This window comes from Oxyura jamaicensis, chromosome 4 (assembly GCF_011077185.1).
Source record: "Oxyura jamaicensis isolate SHBP4307 breed ruddy duck chromosome 4, BPBGC_Ojam_1.0, whole genome shotgun sequence".
Taxonomy (NCBI): Eukaryota; Metazoa; Chordata; class Aves; order Anseriformes; family Anatidae; genus Oxyura; species Oxyura jamaicensis.
In genome coordinates this window covers 3,970,833-3,988,289 of record NC_048896.1, presented here as the reverse complement: position 1 = coordinate 3,988,289, position 17,457 = coordinate 3,970,833, and the positions used below count along the sequence as shown (strand labels likewise).

General features: G+C 37.4%; 1 long non-coding RNA gene across 6 annotated transcripts in view; it reads left to right on the top strand.

The window, feature by feature from the left end:
• The window catches only part of LOC118166106, a 202,059-nt gene that overhangs the window by 112,332 nt on the left and 72,270 nt on the right, over window positions 1-17,457 (top strand). For all 6 annotated transcript variants that reach the window (XR_004750348.1, XR_004750347.1, XR_004750345.1 and 3 more), the window contains 2 exons: window positions 3,887-3,997; window positions 9,301-9,450. This is a non-coding gene — a long non-coding RNA (uncharacterized LOC118166106). The remainder of the gene's footprint in view (window positions 1-3,886; window positions 3,998-9,300; window positions 9,451-17,457) is intronic.

Genomic DNA, 17,457 nt, shown 5'->3' with positions numbered 1-17,457 from the left:
CAGTTCAGTAGCTACACTTTAGTATCATCATAGTTATTTTTTTCTGAGTAGCAGAGAAACGTGTTTTCATGGAAAATGTTAAAGAGGATCCACTTCTAAAGTCTGTTCAGCAGCTCATTTTACTAAATGATGAGTGTCTATTATAAAAATCAGACATAAATTATTCAGTTGAAGAATCCATCACTATTCTGAAGGGAAAGATGCAGCTACAATATGAATGGACAGTGTAAGTGGCTGATGTAGATGGGGTGACCTAATTGAGAACACGTGTGCTGCACCTGGCAGTGCTAAAGAAGAGATGACAGCCAGTAATTCCTGCCTGTTATTTAAGGTTAAAAGTAGGGATATGAAATTGTCAATAATTAATTACAACTTTATTAAGAAGTTAATTATTATAGCCTTTCAGGGTACAGAAGGCTGCATGAATCTTCCATACTGGAGTTTAGTCATTGAGATGCAGTTTAGCATTCTCATCCTGACACAGAGCAGAGTGGATGATCCTGCTTTATAAACAGAAATGCTGATACCTTCCTGCACCCTGCATTAAAATAAATACTCTACTTAGTTCCAGTGACTACTTCCTCAGGGAAAAGGAAAGGACTACTTTCATCGGGAAAAGTTGAAGCAGAGCAAAATACATTTCTGTCAGTGCTAGTTTTAAATGGTTTGTGGTGTAAGAAAAAGATTAAAAGAATGTGTGCATGTGAACAAACTGAGGAAGTACTGAAACTGGGACACTTTGGATGGATGAAGTCTCTAAAAACATATCTTAATCTCTTAGGAGGCAAGGACTACCTGAGGGAAAAGTGCACCCAAGGCAATGCATATTCCAAGAAATCAGAATATTATTCTTATACAAGTAATTTACTCAATCACTTCTGCAAGGGTGATACAGCTTTAATAATAAGATCATGGTTAAAAACATTAAAGCAATTTGAGGGTAATACATCTTCCATTTGTAATAAAAAATGGTACAAAGATGCTGCTTGATTGTGTGCTAACTTGTCTGGAAGGATTTGATATACATTTGTATTTCTGATCCAGTATCTAGTACTGTGTCAGGTTTCATCAGCCACATCATCTTACAGCACCCAGAACACAAGAGTCTGAGGAGTCCTTTCATCATTGTTCATTATGTAGCATGACTTTTGTAGGTTTTTAGTTTGGGTGGTTTATTTGAAGATTTTAGCTTTACCAGATTTGCAAATCCATGACTTCTTTGTTTATAAATTCAGCAATCCAGTCATTACCCAAGTTTCAAAAATCACAAAAAGTAAAATCTTCTGTAGACTGTTGAAAAATATATATATTTAAATGAAAGTGAAGCTGGAAGTTTTTCTTATGAGTTGATTTTAGTGGTTATAAATGCAATTTGATAAAGCTTGTATTGACTGTTTCTGAATCTATTATTTCTTCCTACTTCTGTTCTTAGTATGATTTTCTGGCTATGACTCTTTCTAAAGTTAAATTTCATTTTTTGTTGTTGTTGGTGTTTTGTTGTTGATGGGTTTTGGGGGTATAAAATTTCATTTTGGGAGAAAATACACTCTTTCTACAGACATCAGTAATCCTTATGTCTTAGACAGGAGATTGGATACCTTGGACCTGGAAAAAAAAGGAAGCCATTTGATGTAATTCATCAGGAAGTAGAATGCATTCTGCAGAATAGTCCAGTATTCTTTCTTTCTGAATGACAACAAAAAGTTAAAATAGTTAGGTTTTCATTTCACTAGAACTACATTTCCAATAGAAAACCCGACAAGTTAAATTTTGAAAAGCTCTATTTCAGAAGGATAGCAAAATTTTTCTTAAAGTCAGTTTTCCTAAGGGAAAACAACTCCCCTAAACACTGTGAAGCACCTGTACTTGCTAGGAGAATAAAACTGGTTTAAAAGTGTTCGACTAATCTGGCAGGGAGATTTAGCTAATTTGTTTGTAATGAAGCATCAAATTAGATGAAACTAAATACAAACATAGCTTGTTTGTTTCTTATGATTTTTTTTTTCCTTGATAGTTATTCCAACCTTGGAACAGAAGCACTTGGCTTTAGTAAAACTGATGAGTTGCATCATCACAGGCTTCCAACCAGGGAAAAATCCCTATGTGACCCGTTGATGCAAAAGCAGTGTGCTTAAATCCTGAACTACAAATACAGCAATTATATTGATCTGCCCTCAAACAAGTACAGTGAAGAAAGAAGCAGCTAGATGATGATCATGAACTTCCCAGACTGGGAGAAGTGCAACTGATTTGCCACTAGCTCTGTGAAATAGCTCTGAGGCTGTTGGAGAGACCAAGTCTTAAAAATATTGGATGGCAAAAAGCAAGATAGTTCAAAAAGTTAGGATGGGGAATTTTAGTGAGTGTGTCATCTACAGGTGCAGGTCATGCTGTCTAGACAAAATAAGATTGTAGCTTTCTACTCCTCCTCTGCACCTTATTATGTAAGTATGGTGTTTTAAGCTGATCAGAAAATGCCAGAAAGATAGTTATTTTAGTCTGGGCAAACAGATAAAGGTCTAAAGCAGAGAATTAGATCAGCAGATCATCATTGTGGAGATTAAAGTTGAAATTGTATTTATGAAAAAGATCATTCAAGACAAGATTTAGAGCAAAAGAATCAGGGAGCTGGGCAGGAGCCTGCAGAGCCCCACTGAGTGCAGTCATTCCAAGGGCCCTGAGGGTTCAATTAACCTTGACAGCCTGGAGTCTCTTAAAAGGAGCAGAGCTTACGAATGAAATGCAATGAAAAATTACTACTTTTAAACTATTGGCAGTTTAAAACCTTGTCTCGACAGCAAAACCTACTCGGCAGACACCTCTAAAATGCTGTGTGCTAAATGTGCTGTAAATTTATTCTTCTGGCAGGTTTATTTCTTCATTAAATATTTATGCTAGATGGATTTTAGCATATGCATGATGTTGCTGTAAATTGGGTTAGAAATTTATCAGGTTAAGTCATGTTTGAGTCTGATGGTCTCATTCTTGAATGTTCAGTCATGTATCAAAGAAGAGGGGACCTACAAATAACAGTCCTCAAAGCAAAACATAATAAATTTGAAGAAGCAACTCTATTTTTCAGTCAAATCATATAGGTATCTTTTTTTTTTTTTCCTTCTTCTTTGATCCTGTATGTTATACCTGATTGAGTACACTTTTCTCATCATATTCTATGAGATTTTTTTTCCAAAGTTATAGTAGTGCAATCAGCCTAAAAGAAGAGGATCTAAATTTTCAGTAGTGTGCCTCTTCTGTTAAGTTGTTCTCAAATAACTATTTGTTTTCTTTTATGTTAAACAGAGTACTTTTCAGCATCTTGACAAATGAACTCTTCAACTTGCTATGATATATATATAGACAACATTCACAATAATTTAACAGATAAATAGTTGTCTGCCAGTGGGTAGCTCCATGAGTTTTCATTTCTTCAGGCTCTATATTTGTGCTATACAGCCACCATCACATGCATTGCACTGCACTGCTTCTATTTCATGATTACAGTATTAAGTATACTTAATAACAATCAAGGAAAACAGTACACAGCCAATTCTAATGTGAAATTCCTGCTCAACAATCACAAAACCTTATGAATATCTGAAAACGTTCTTTAATACAACTGGTAGTTGGATTTTTGTAGTAGGATTTTTGCCAGTAACAAGTAACATTACCCACAAGTTAGTGCGTATCAGGTTATATTTTTATGGGGGGGTGAGGGTGGAAGGAATTACATTCACAAATCAATGCATTTAATATTTGACCAGCTCTAGTTGACATTCTAATAAATAGACTTTGCAGCTAGGAAATTCCCTACATGACCTTTGCAGAATGTTTTTTTGTTGTTGTTGTTTTTGTTTTTGTTTTTGTTTTTTTTTCTGATTTCTTCTAGAAATCCCATCTGTGTTTTTGATAACATTCTGGAACAAGTTCAGTGGCAATCTTAAGATCCATATGGATCTTATTGTAGTCCTTCTTTCTCTGGTACTCTCTGGGAATTGAGGTGAGTTGTAAAAGATCATTAGCTAAACTCAATGTAATTAATTAAAATTTCAGATTACTCGTTTTCTGAAATCAGTAAAATAAGCTTATTAATTAAAAGGGAAAAAAAAAAAGCTGTTGCATTCAGATAAATTTTGATAGAAATATATGATCTTTGTAAGTGTCACTGTTTTTCCTCTTCCGTGTAATATATAGAATAGGAATACTTAGAATAATAGAGCATTCATGTTTATTAAATTTGCATTTACTTTGCAAGAAAAACTTCAATCTCCTGTGTTCGTTAAATACATGGATCCTAAATAATCAAACATGCTAACTGGCACTGCCAGCAGAATATTCCTGTTACCCTCTTAATCTCCTCTCCACCATTCAACCTCTTATTCCCTGCTAGAAAAGAATTAGAACCTTGTACCACAGGAGCAGGAATACAGGAATTGTTATTGTGGTATTTGTTACAGTGATGCCTTTTCTAAAAGCTCAAAACTCATTTTCTGATTACTATATTGAATTGTGGCATTCACAGTTACATTGAGACTAAAAATCTGAATGTTGGGTCTTTCTTGACTTGTCTGTCCTGTGTGTATTTTTGTTTGTCATATGGGATGTTACAGAGCATTTATCAGGCAACAGCTGTTAAGGGAAAAAGAACAGATGAAGTAGAGACATGGAATAATGTAATTACATAGCTCCTGGAATGGATGTGTACAGTTACTTCCCATATTGTGATTTCCATCCAAAGAAAACCTTTTTTTGTAGGCTAGGGGAAGAGGAGGTAGTAGGCACCATGAGCATCGGTTACATCCCCCAGTTTCCAAGGTTCAAAGTGCAAATGGTAGAGTCTTCTGGAAAGACTTCTAATTTTGGTTTTAAAGACTTCATGGGGTAGAGAATCCCATGAATCTCTGGATATTTTGCGCCAGTAAGAAAAGAAGAATAGCCAGTGCTCCATGCCACTCTCCAGAATCCTGTCTCCTGGCAGTAGCCTGGGAGAGTATAAGGAAAAGAGCAGCATGTAATACATCCCCCATACTTTTGTAGTTTTCATGTATTTGTAGCTTGAGAATTTCAGAAACCAAATGGGATTTTGTGTTATGGTTGAACCTCAGTGGTTTTGTCTCATCTTCCCAAGCATTTTCAGTCACACCAGTGTTCCAGTAGATCCCTCAGTTCCTGTAAGAATCAATCATGATGTGTAACAGGTACTGATTTTCATGTTTGAAAATTTTCAGACCTAATTTATTATAAATCTTAACACAGGAACATCTGAAAATGCCATGTTGCACTCTTTTTTTTTTTTTTCTTTTTTTTTTTTTGTTAAAATATAAGGCCAAGAAAAGCTTTTTTTCATTCTTGAGGATTCTGAGCAGATTAGAAGAGTAGGGAATGATAACAGACAGAACAGTTCTCTCAGTCAAAAGTCAGGGAGAAAACACTTAGTCTTTTTGGAGAATGTTGATAAAAGAGGTAGAAGGCAACAGAAGAACAGAACAATCACTATTTACATTTTTATAAATTTCTGCTGTCAGAATTCCAAAATGTGCATTTGACTTTTATGGTGTAAATGACCGTGGAAGGACCTGTCTGCATCTGCAACGCTTCATGGCTGTGTGCATCACTCACTGCATTGTTTTTCACAAGTGGCCAGAGAACAATGAATATTGGAACACAGCTGGCTACAAATGTTAAATTGTGAGAAAAGGAAGTAAGGAACTGATCAGTGCTAATAAAAAAGTCTTTTTCAGGCACTTAACATTTTGATACTATACTCACAATGAACGTTTAAATTCTGTGAAGCAATAATTTGCCAAATTTTCTGAGTGATAAGTGCTAACAAATAAAATAAATATTATAATGCTCTGATGTGCCCTTCTGAGGAGGTTCTTGTATGCATTATTTGCTCCTAATCTCTGTCCAGAAGATAGATGTTATTAGGATATTATGCAATTCATATTGCTCCACTTACTCTTAACTGTTAGTATCATATATGCCACTGTCAAGAGACTAGCAAGTAGGATACAAACCAAATCTATAGTCCTACCTAAGATGAAAGGCAGGGATTTGTTTATATGTGTTCTTTCAGATAGGCCATTAATATTCAGAATTAACCCAATATCTAAAATATCCCTATTATTACGTTAACTGGGAGTGCCACACGGCTGACACGAGCAAGTCCAGGAGGTTCATGAAGCACCTAGATGATAACTTCTTGGTGCAGGTGCTAACGGAGCCAACTAGGAAAGGTGCCCTCCTAGACCTGTTGCTAGAAAACAGAGAGGGTCTGGTGGGAGATGTGGTGATTGGTGGACGCCTTGGTCATAGCGACCATGAAGTGGTTGAGTTCAAAATTTACGGTGACAGAAGGAAAAGTGCCACCAAAACCTCATCCCTAGATATGGGGAAAGCGGACTTCAGGCTGCTCAGGGAACTAGTCAGCAAGGTCCCCTGGGAAACTGCTCTTGAAGGCCTCGATGTCCACCAGAGCTGGTCATTCTTTAAGCGATGCCTCCTAGAAGCACAAGATCAGGCAATTCCTAAATATCGCAAGTCAGGCAGGCGGGGCAGGAGGCCGGCGTGGCTGACCAGGGACATTCTAATGGAGATTAGGCGGAAACAGAGAGTGTTTCACTACTGGAAGGAGGGCCAGGTGTCATGGAAAGAATACAGGGATGCTGTTCGTGTTTGTAGGGAGAAAGTTCGTGTGGCCAAAGCACGCCTAGAGTTGAAGCTGGCCGTGTCTGTGAGAGAAAACAAAAAGGTTTTTTTTAGATATGTGAATGGAAAAAGGAGAACTAAAGAATACATGAATATCTCCTTGATAGGGAAGGTCTCCTCACAGACAATGACATAGGCAAAGCAGAGACGCTTAACGCCTTCTTTGCCTCTGTCTTCATTGCCGATGATGGGCCTCGGGACCCAGGGTGCCCCGAGCTGGAGGACCGGGACGGTGGGGATGACAAACTCCCAACCGACCCTGAACGTGTGCAGGATTTGCTACTCCACCTCGATCCCTACAAGTCCATGGGTCCGGATGGGATTCATCCCCGGGTGCTGAAAGAGCTGGCAGACGTCATCGCGGAACCTCTCTCAATTATTTTTCAACGATCCTGGGAATTTGGAGAGGTCCCGGTAGACTGGAAGCTGGCAAATGTTGTGCCGATTTTCAAGAAGGGTCAGAAAGAAGACCCTTGCAATTACAGGCCTGTCAGTCTCACGTCAGTGCCTGGTAAAATCATGGAGAAGATGGTTCTCGAACTTATTGAGGCGCACCTGGGGGACAAAGCAGTCATTGGTCCCAGCCAGCATGGGTTTGTGAAGGGTAGGTCCTGCCTAACTAACTTGATTTCCTTTTATGATAAGATCACCCGTATGGTGGACCAAGGGAAACCAGCTGATGTGATTTTTTTGGACTTCAGCAAGGCTTTTGACACGGTCTCCCATAGGATCCTACTGGACAAAATGTCCACCATACAGCTAAATAAAAACATCATACAATGGGTGAGCAATTGGCTAACGGGCAGGGCCCAAAGGGTTATGGTAAATGGGGCTGCGTCAGGCTGGCGGGCGGTCACTAGTGGGGTCCCTCAAGGCTCCATTTTAGGGCCGGTACTTTTCAATATTTTTATAAACGATCTGGATGTAGGAATAGAAGGTATTTTGAGCAAGTTTGCTGATGACACCAAACTTGGAGGAGTCGTGGACTCGAATGAGGGTGGTAAGGCCTTGCAGAGAGATCTGGATAGGTTGGAGAGCTGGGCGATCACCAACCGTATGAAGTTCAATAAGAGCAAGTGCCGGGTCCTGCACCTGGGACGGGGAAACCCTGGCTGCACGTACAGACTGGGCGATGAGACGCTGGAGAGCAGCCTAGAAGAGAGGGATCTGGGGGTCGTGGTAGACAGCAAGTTGAATATGAGCCAGCAGTGTGCCCTGGCAGCCAGGAGGGCCAACCGTGTCCTGGGGTGCATCAAGCACGGCATCGCTAGTAGGTCAAGGGAGGTGATTGTCCCGCTCTACTCTGCGCTGGTGCGGCCTCACCTCGAGTACTGTGTGCAGTTCTGGGCACCACAGTATAAAAAGGACATGAAACTGTTGGAGAGTGTCCAGAGGAGGGCTACGAAGATGGTGATAGGCCTGGAGGGGAAGACATACGAAGAACGGCTGAGGTCACTGGGCCTGTTCAGCCTGGAGAAGAGGAGGCTGAGAGGAGACCTCATCACAGTCTACAACTTCCTCGTAAGGGGGTGTCGAGAGACAGGAGACCTTTTCTCCATTAACACCAGTGACAGGACCCGCGGGAACGGGGTTAAGCTGAGGCAGGGGAAATTTAGGCTTGACATCAGGAGGGGGTTCTTCACAGAGAGGGTGGTTGCACACTGGAACAGGCTCCCCAGGGAAGTTGTCACTGCACCGAGCCTGTCTGAATTTAAGAAGAGATTGGACTGTGCACTTAGTCACATGGTATGAACTTTTGGGTAGACCTGTGCGGTGTCAAGAGTTGGACTTGATGATCCTTAAGGGTCCCTTCCAACTCAGGATATTCTATGATTCTATGATTCTATGATTTATTTTACCAAAATATTTCCTTATAGCACAAAAAACCAAACGGGTGTTTGATATACTTCAGGCAAGATAACATTAAAGTCATGGCATTTATGATCTTTATTCATATCCCTTATTTCAGTGACTTCCTGCTTTTGGAGCCGATTATGAGGTAGATAAAATATTTGTAGTCTTAGGGAGGAAATTTGCATAAATGTGTCTTGTTCTTTTTCCATTGCAATAGGAGTCTCAACGCATCACAGTGAATCTAGGCCAGGCATTCTGAGTCCATAAGCAGTTGCATAAATTTGTATCAATAAAACATACTTCCTTTGTTTTGCCACTTAATAAGGAACCGGTTATAGGAAGAAATAACTTGAGTTCTGTCTTTCTCATGTAGTTTCTGTTACCAAGAATTATATCGTGTCCTGACAGGTAGCATGTTTGTTTCATAAAAGATAGAGAGGAGAACCAGAGACTTGCATTCTGCTCTGTACCAGTGATTTGCCATTTGTTGGAGCTGGAACTACTCAACATGCCTCTGTTATTGCTGTGCCACCGTCCCATTCTTTCTGTCTGAACTATTAAGTACAACTCAGCAGAAGTGTTTTTATTGTTGCATATCTGTTCAAAGGAAGCAGGGTGACAAACAGAGCTTTGAGCTTAGTTACACTCACTGTTATTATGCAGTCAAAAATATTAGCAGACTACAAAGGGGCTGAATTAATGTTATTGAGTAGCATTTGGCACATGTGTTGGCTGTAGGTTCGTGCCCAGTGCACTGTGCCAATAAGCACACAGAGTTGGAATCCACACAAAGGTCTTCAAGGCTTCATCTTCACGGCTTATTCAGTGGCTGTTCATCTCTTTCCTACATTAACCAGTCTGTACACCAGTCTGATGGCAGTACCTTGGGTAAGATTTTTTCCTTTTTTTTTTTTTTTTTTTTTTTTCTCTTTGTGGTTATCTTTGCCATCCTTATAAGGTCATGTCACTTTCAGAAAGCCCTCCGCACCTTTAATTGTATTTCTGAAAGACATCATTTGAAGTCTATGCTTAGAACCAGTTCATTGTATGAAACAGTCATGATAGTAATTCGTCCAGGGAAAATTGCTTTTCCAAAGGTGGAGAAGTTAATTAAGTGTATAACAGGAGGAAGCTAAACCTTACTAATTAGTGAGAAGGGTAACGATTATGGGAGAGAACAGATGACACTTGGCTGAAGACGAACTCAAGAAATTGCTTTAGCCAAAAGGAAGTTAGAAGAGTGAATAGAAGATGAGCTTTAAGAAAGCAAAGACTGTCACTGTGTCCTGATAAATTATACCTCATTTATAGTGTGTCTGCTAGATGTTAATCAATAATACGTTGGGATGATTCTTTACTCTTAGGCACGTAGCCTGCTCTTCTGTTATATAGAATTTCACTTAAATCCTTTGGGTTCTCTCCCTAGGAGGATGTACTAAATGAAGGGTAGCAACTCCTACACACAACTGTAAGAATATTTACAGGGGTTCTGAACTTTGGCAGTGAAGAAAGGGCAGCACCAGAGCTTGGCTCTGCTAGCCCCTTGGAAAGGCAAGGACAGTTGATCCTGGCAGGCCTACTGGCAGCGAATTGCACAGCCATAGCAGCCATATCATAGCAAAATTAGAGGACAAAATATTGGCTTCAGATTGCTCATTATATTTACTTCTGAACAATAAAGACATTTAACATTCAGGAAAAATAATTAGTTCAAAGCTTCCTGCTTAATTAGGTTCCCATTCTAAATTCACCCTTGCGGGTCTTAGCCCTAGATACGTAGTGACAGTTGTATTGCTGTAGTCAGGATAAAAATATTTTACTTTGATTTTTTGGTTGGGGAAAAACAAAAGAAGAAGAATGACTGCATTTCCCATTATTCTGGTGCATAGAACTCAAATGTTTGACCCTTTATGTGTTACTGTAGTTGTTCGTTGGGAAGTATTAGGATCATCAATCCACTTGTACCCTCCTGTAAAGGTGCATTGCTTTTGTAGCTAAAATGTTTGTTTTTTTTTGTGCATCCTCCAATGCTAGGTTAAATTTGTATTAGCGAAGAGGACTAATTCAAGGTTAATATGCTGTTTAATTCTTACTTTAGAGTTTCAGTGAGTCTTATACTGGAATATAAGTTGATAACAGCCTTCCAGACTCAAATTTGTTAGTAATAACATATAAGCATGTGTATGTCTCTGTATGTGAACAGATATGTGTATATATATATTTCTTTTTTAATAAGAGAGAAAGTTTTTCCAGGGTAAAATTTATTTTGTCCAATTCTGTAATAAAGTTTTACTGAGCTGGAATAAAAGTACCTAGGAGAGAAATTAAGATAAATGTATCTAAAGGAAAACTATTTATTTGCTTTAAATAACATTTGCTATTTAATCGTAAATAAACTTCAATATCTTTAAGACAAAAACCTATTAGAAAAATCTTGAAAAAAGTTAAATGTATAACTGTAACTATTCATTTAACACTTAAAAATAAGGAATAACATTTATTCTCTTATTATAAATTTGCATGATGTTGTTGGTAGAATTAGAGGAAACTTTAACACTAAAAGACACATTTCTTAAGCCTGCATAATACTAATCATCAGATTAGAAAAAAAATATCGAAGGAGTGAGAAATTCCAACTGGAAGTTGTTGGACATTGATACTGGTGGTCTCCATTTCTGGACTGTGTTTCCCACATGTTCTCCATTACCTTCATCCTGTTTCCTTAGATCAATGGAGAAGATGGCTTCTATGTTTGGTCTAAAATTTTTATTTGTAGTGTGAATTTAGAACTAATCATCATTCATACCTTAGTTTTAATAAGTTTTTTAAAAGTTTTTTAAAAGTTTTCAAATAGTTCTAATAAGGTGTTTCCATTTTGTGCTTTACATATTGTATGCAGTAATGGAAATATTGTGCTATGAAATAATTCACTCAATTGACAGGGGATTAAAAATGATAAAGCCATGTTGTATCTATAGAAGAATCAAACCAATAGTCCTAGATTCATGTTAGATGTTTCAAAAAAGGATATAAATAAATAAACAAAAATAGTATCATTTATCAGTTATAATTAGATATAATCAGTTCTTTCTCAACATTTTCTTTCTGATCTTCACTTAAACGTACTGTATTATAAAGTTCTGTTTCTCAGTGATTGTGTCCATACTGCATTCCTTGGCCTATTTGTTTAACCAGATGAGATAATGATAATGTTGACCTACATACACTGTTATAATGACAAATCAAATTCAAACTGCTCACAAGTACTATTTTATCTAGTTGCCTCATGTTAACTTCAACCTTCCATAAGGCCAGCACTCGAACTCCAGTATACTGTAGGCAAATACTAGCACATGTTTATGACATTTTTTGATTTAATTTTCTAGACAAGTAAAAACAAACATAGTTCACCTTTGGTTTCGGTATGTCTTTTCTTTGAAGCAGTAGGTCTGGCCTTTCATCAGTTTTGTTACTGGTACCTGCATGCCGCAACCAATTCTTTGGTCTTTTATTTGGTCTGAATTGATAGTCAGTGTCCTGTAATTAATAAAAACAGAAGGGAGAAAAGCTTTTTTTTCTTTGCTCAGTGTTTAACTTGCAATAAGAGATGCAGTAACACCACAACATGGAAAAACAGATAATATGTTGTAAACTGTTAAATATCAATCGTCTTTGTTTAGAGAATATTTTAGTGACTACCCCTTTTTGTCTGTTCCGGATTGAGTAAATTCATAATCTTTACTAAATGAATAGTTTTTAAGAGAGTTGTTAATAGATGTATAAGATGGCTTGATATTGCAAAGGAGAAATAATGCACTTGAAGTTTCTCAGCATTGCATTCTTGGGATGCAATTTATTAGCTGAGGTGAAAAAAAACTTTTAGGACCCACTCTCAGTGTAAGTCTGGACCAGTTTACTAGGAGAATTCCTAATAGAAGACGTGAATTAAACAAAAATGGGAAAACAGGGCCGGGGCGGGGGGGTGGGGGGGGGAGCAGAATCAGGTTGGTTGGTGATGTAATGTAATTTAAACTGTCTTGGGGTCTAGAGCACTAGAGTGGTAAGCAGTGATGCCAAATCAAATAAAAAAGGTTCTCTGTTAGGACATATGAAGGAGGTTGAAAATCTGTATGCTACAAAATGCTGCACATATTGCACGCTGCACATAATGCATGCTGATTATAAGGTTTGCTTTCAATATGAAGAGGAAGGAGAAACTAAATTCTAGACAGAAGTATGAAATCATAGTAGAAAATATATATACCCTCTAATCTGCAACAAACCTTTAAAGATCTTACCACAGAGTCTTTATAGGATGAGAGTTTTAGATATAACATTGATACTATTAATGGAATAGTAAAGTGGAACAGTGAATGAAAAGGCCATAAACAGCCTTTGCTGTTCCCTGGCTATTGAAACATCCCCAGGGGAAGCAATGGAGCGTCTTGCAAATTAAAAGAAGTCAACCTCAGCTCAGGTTTTGATGACCTTGACTGATCTTAGATTTGTATCTATAAATGTTAGATACTACTCTATTTCTCTGCCTTTGCCCTCAGGTTCTCTAGAAGGCAAAGAGAAGAAAGTAGTGAATTCTCAGAATATGGGATAAATATGTTTCATTCAAACTATTTGGAATTTCTCATTAAGTTCTGTTCTTGTGTAGATTCCCTCACATTCTAATTCTGTTCAAACAAGTCCTTACATATGTGCCCGATGAAACAGAGTTTCAATCTTTGTCCATTTTTTGTTTCTTTTTAATAAATCTAACAAAGTTTTTTTTTTTTGAATTTACAGTACTGTGACTACATTTATGCAAAAGTTAATTTGTAAACATTGGTGAAATTAATTCACAATATTCTGTGGACTTGTAAGTCCTCATTTCTCTTTTCTTTTGTTCTGTTTTTTGCTTTTCTACTGAAGACCTCAAAGTCATCTTACTAAGAAGAGAAACTGGGCACTTGACTGTTTTGATTAAGATGGGAGTTATTTAATTTTGTTGAATGTTGCCATCTATTTGTTGCCAAATATTTGTATATTTGTTTGCAGATTTTTTTTTTTTTTTTTTTTCCCTTAGAAATATCTGGGAATATGGAAATGGGCTTTGCACTGGGTTAATGGAAGGTATTTGTCAAATGTATAAGGGCACAAATATTTAGTTGTGCTGGAAGAATGCATGCTAATAGAACAGATGGATTTGATTTTATGCCACCTTTCCTTTCAAATGTCAGTGTTACATCATGATATCATCAGAGTGGTCTGCACTCTTGGACAGGGTCTCTCAAATGATTGCTTTCATCTGCTAACTGATGAAGCATGTTTCTGCCACACCCAGAAATGTGATGGAGTGGTTGTGAAGAGCACAACCAACTGACAGGCACTTCACCTGGACGAGGTGGAAGGCAGAGGCAGATATTCTCAAACAGGATATACCCTCCAGCATTCAAGTTTTTTGTTTTTTTTTTCAGATGGCCTTCTGAGACCTTCAGAATAGGTAAGCACTTAGAGCAGGTGTTTCAACTGTACTGAAAGCATCTGACTAGATTTTTGCATGTGAATGTTTCTGAAAGAACAGTTTGTCTCCCAACCTCCTACCCTTGCCAACCTTTCTGTGAGAGGCAGGCAGCTTTCAGAATTGAAGTTCATTAATTAGACAGGTAGAGTAGATTGAGTAAGCTTGCCCCAATCCTGACTTCTGTTCATAAGAATACAAGGTTAAGAAGTTCAGCGCAATGCCTTGCTGGAGCTTCTCCTGTTACAGTCTCTTTTGTGAGCATTATGTTTACCTACTGAAAGGAAAGCAATGGCAAATAAGAGAAAAAAATAAAATAGAAGTTTGACCTTTTCAGTGCTGGAGTTGTACAACACATGCTCAAAGCTTTTGAAGGTTATAGACATTGCTTTCAATAAAGCTGTAGCACATAATCTAAACTTCCTTCATTGCATCACACAAGTTCTCTATGCTGGCAAGCTGAATTCCTCTTTACCTGAGGCATCTGAGGCATGTGGTTGTAACTGCAAAATTCAGATGTATGAGTGAAAAAAACATGTTCTGTAATTGTAACTGCTTTTATGTTTGATGTAAAAAATACCTTTTATCACCAATATACTTGTCAGCCTGTCGTTTTTATTTGAAGAGGTATTTTTACATTTAAATAATCATTAGAATCACTGAAACCATAATAACTTAAAAGCAGCCATGTTTCTTTGTGGAAGTTACCTGGAAACTAAGATTTTGATTCTTCAAACTCAGAGAAGTAGGAGCATTAAAATGTCTAGGTTCCTGAGTCCTTAGTGTTTAGACCCTTGGAGATAAATCAGGAATACTCTCACCTAGCCAGTGCACAGAAGTGCTTCAGAATGATAGTCTAAAAAGCCAGCATAGATAAGGGTGTCTGAATACACATACACTCATATAATTTCTGTGGAAAAACTGTATGAGGTTTACTGCTGTATTCTCAGTAAAAACCTAAATTCTCAGGTTGTAATGCTACGGCCAGGGTCTGGAAAACCCATGGTCATCATTACTCTAGTTGAAGGGACTGAATTTTTCTCCTTCTGGCTTCCAAAAGGCATCCTAACACCCTGCCTTAATATCATGCAAAATGGTGTTCTGTATGAAAGTATTCAGTGCACAGAAGAAAAAAATATTAGGCCAGATAGGCATCAAGACAGAGGAAGAAGCAGCATGACTGTGAAGGCTAATGGCAATGGTACTTCCTAATAGAGGGAGACCTGTCATCTGTCTTAAGACTTTCTACGTTTTATCCAATAGCTGAAGCAAGTAGGTTGCTGGAGAATATCACATAGCTTTATAGCTTGGCAAAGGAATATTATCTTTTATTATATATATAACACTTTCAAGTATATCTCTTGCAGATGCCCTTTCATTCATTTGGAATTATTTCACCCCTTATAATTAATCCTCAGCCCTTCAGGTTGTTACCACGCATTTAAAACACACAGCAATACTCCCATTGTCTTCTTGTAGTTCAGTGTAGATTCCTGGTTGAAATGATGTGATGCTCTGTCTGAAAAGGCATAAGAAAGCAGGCAAAGAACAACTTTGCAGCTTACTTTGATGATACCATGTCATATTTAATCAGTGAAGATTGAACCATTCACCTTGAGATTCTGAGAGCATTGTTCAATACCATTTAAAACATTGATTTTCTGTAATTATGAATCCTCTCAAGTAGTCATTAGACAAGGAGCAAGTTACCTGGGGGTTTTTTAATTCAGAAAAAGTTTGAAATATAGAAATCTAGCCTGGAGGAGGCAAGCAGGAAACTGAGGAGCAGTTTGTCAGACCTGAAGCAAAGGTATATCTCCCAGGATTCGCGGGGCGATGGTATTCAATTGATTTTCAGAAAGAGGTAGAACAACTTTTTGACCTTGCTTCACCTGATGACAATACTTTTTAGGTAACTAAAAATGGACAGAAAGTGGTTAGAAGGAAAAGGAAAAGAATGAAAAAGAAAAATAAAGTTAATCGAGGATATGAAGAGTAAAGCCTTGGATCTCTTTTTGCAGAGCTACCATTAGTCATGGATGTTTAGTGTCAACAGATGTTTCAGTGCAAAAGCAATTACATGAAAAAATTCAGCAAAAAGTTACTTTCTGTAATATCTCTTGGTGTTTGAAAATGTTGAGCTTAAGAAAGAATGGTCATTATGAGTGTTTACTCAACACTTTTACTATTGGTTAGAATGAAAGAAAAGTAGTACAAGTACCAAGATTCTCAGATGATGTTTAAATTACAGCAGAGACATAGGAAACACACATGCAAAAATATCAGCAATAAAGAATAATATACACTTTTTGTAATACACCTGTTGTTAGCTGTCTGCTTCTGCTTCTGACAAGCACCATTTACCTAACTTTCAGGAGTGCTATAACTTGCTGGAATCTTGCTAATCTAAGAAATGTCCCAAAATAATCCACAGCTATAATTAAAAGTAATTTATAGTGATATTTGTGTAGTTATATCTAATCTGCTTGAATTTTACATTGATCTCATCACAATGGTATGAGTGGTCTGAATTTGATAATCTGAAGTACAGCATCATTTGCAAAAACTAGTACTGGTTGATGAGCTGTCTTGCAGTATGGAAGAAATAATGAAAACTATTACAACAGTGTATTTCTGAAAAATCAGAGGATGGTTTTGAAGACTACATTTGGATGTACTTAGGCTTTGTATTTCACACCACAGATAACCACTTTTGAAAGTTGTTTTAAAGTAGTTTTAGCCACTGAAAAAGTAAACAGTTTGAAATGTTCTTGTTTTGTTTCTGTTTGCCCTGTCTGGCCGTATAAATATGATACTGTATGGACATTCCTGTTGGACTGGAACAGTTTAGGTGGGAATTGCCTAAACAGAGTAAATGTAGACTGCATACTAATCAATTCAAACAATTCTCTGTCTCTGCAGTCAACACAGAAATATTTCTTATTACTTCAATACTGAAATGTAGCAAATGGAATCAGTTTATCAATGTTTCTTACATAAAATTTGTCATTAATTTTCTTTTCTGTCCTGCTTACTCTCCTGTAAAATCTACAGACCTTAGTGAAGACTGTGCATCATAATTGATTTCAGGATTGGTAAAAATGACATAAATTTAACCCAACCAATTAATTTGTTAAAGCTTGCTAGCACTTATTTCCTTTATCCAGCATAGTTCTGGTGTTTTTACGTTTGTTTTCAAGTTGATTTCCTGCAGCATCTTTTGTTTTAGTGTGACAAAATGAGTGTATTTGCATGTAAATGGAGGGATTAAAAAATGATATAGTTAATTTAGATTAATTTTGGTAATACAAGCAATTATTTTGAGGTATACTTAAATATGACAGTAGGCAGGAATGTGAAGATACTGTCTCATTTGCTTCTTTCTG